Source organism: Macaca mulatta, chromosome 1, assembly GCF_049350105.2.
Source record: "Macaca mulatta isolate MMU2019108-1 chromosome 1, T2T-MMU8v2.0, whole genome shotgun sequence".
NCBI classification, from domain to species: Eukaryota; Metazoa; Chordata; class Mammalia; order Primates; family Cercopithecidae; genus Macaca; species Macaca mulatta.
Genome location: NC_133406.1, coordinates 85,274,997 through 85,276,489, shown reverse-complemented (window position 1 = coordinate 85,276,489; position 1,493 = coordinate 85,274,997). Strand labels below are relative to the sequence as shown.

General features: G+C 51.3%; 1 pseudogene; it reads left to right on the top strand.

Moving 5' to 3' along the window:
- Positions 1-218: 218 nt before the first annotated feature.
- Positions 219-1,235, top strand: LOC100428918 (tubulin beta-8 chain pseudogene; annotated as a pseudogene).
- The last annotated feature ends 258 nt before the right edge of the window (positions 1,236-1,493 follow it).

The window sequence follows — 1,493 nt, the reverse complement described above, 5'->3', positions numbered from 1 at the left end:
TTGTCCAGCACTCCCTAGTGAGATGAACTCAGTACCTCAGTTGAAAATGCAGAAATCACAGGTCTTCTGTGTCGCTCGCGCTGGGAGTTGGAGACTGGAGCTGTTCCTATTTGGCCATCTTGCTCCGCCCCCCACTTGGCCCTTTTTTGCATTGTGGTGGCCCCTGATGACTGTATATCTGGCCATCCAGTGACTTGCTATACTGTCTTACAGGTCAGTGTGGGGCCAGGAACAACTGGGCCAAGGGGCACTACACAGAAGGTGCAGAGCTGAAGGCGTCGGTGATGGATGTTGTGAAAAAAGAATCAGAGCTGTGACTGCCTGCAGGGTTTCCAGCTTACCCGCTCCCTGGGTGGAGGGACTGGATCTGGGATGGGTACCCTTCTCATCAGTAATATCTGGGAGGGGTACCCAGACAGGATCATAAACGGTGTTCTGCCTTTGCCCAAGGTGTCAGATACCATGGTGGAGTCCTACAGTGCCACCCTCTCAGTCCACCAGCTCATAGAAATTGCAAAGGAGACCTTTGCATTGATAGCGAAGCCCTGTAGTTCTGCATGACATCTGTTCCAGAACCCTAAAACTGCCCACACCCACCTATGGTGACCTGAATCACCTGGTGTCTGCTACCATGAGTGGGGTCATCATGTGCCTGCGCTTCCCAGGCCAGCTGAATACTGACCTGCAAAGGCTGGCCATGAACATGATCCCATTTCCCCGGCTGTGCACTTCTTCATGCCTGACTTTGCCCCACCGACCAGCCAGGGCAGCCAACAGTACTGGGCCCTGACTGTGGCTGAGCTTACCCAGCAAATATTTGATGCTAAGAATATGATGGTTGCCTGTGAGCCCCGTCATGGCCACTACCTAATGTTGGCTGCCATTTTCAGAGGTTGTGTGTCCATGAGGGAGGTGGATGAGCAAATGTTCAATATTTAAAACAAGAACAGCAGCTACTTTGCTGACTGGCTCTCACAATGTGAAAACGGCCATCTGTGCCATTGCATCTAAGGGGCTAAAAATGTCAGCCACCTGCATCGGCAACAACACGCCATCCTGGAGCTGTTCAAGTGTGTTCCAGGCCTTCCTGCACTGGTACATGGGTGAGGGCATGGACATGATGGAGTTCACCAAGGCTGAGAGCAACATGAACGACTTGCTGTCTGAGTAAGCAGTACCAGGATGCCACAGCTGAGGAGGAAGGAGGTGGCCTAGAGCCTGCCTTTTCTGGGTAAAGAGGGGAAGCGGTGTGGATTCTCTAGTGTGTTCTGATAGCCATGTGTCACTACGCACTTGTTCTTTGTGTCTTCACATCTCCTCTTGTTGCATTCTAAAGCATTTTCATAGTATGCAGTTTTGCCTAATAGAGCATTCTCTTAGCATCTGCTTTCACCTGCACTTTCTATAGGCCCTCTGGGTACTGCTGGCAGATGTAATTGTGCTGCAAGGTTACAGCTGACTTGGGCTTCTATGCCCAGGAACAAGCATTCCAG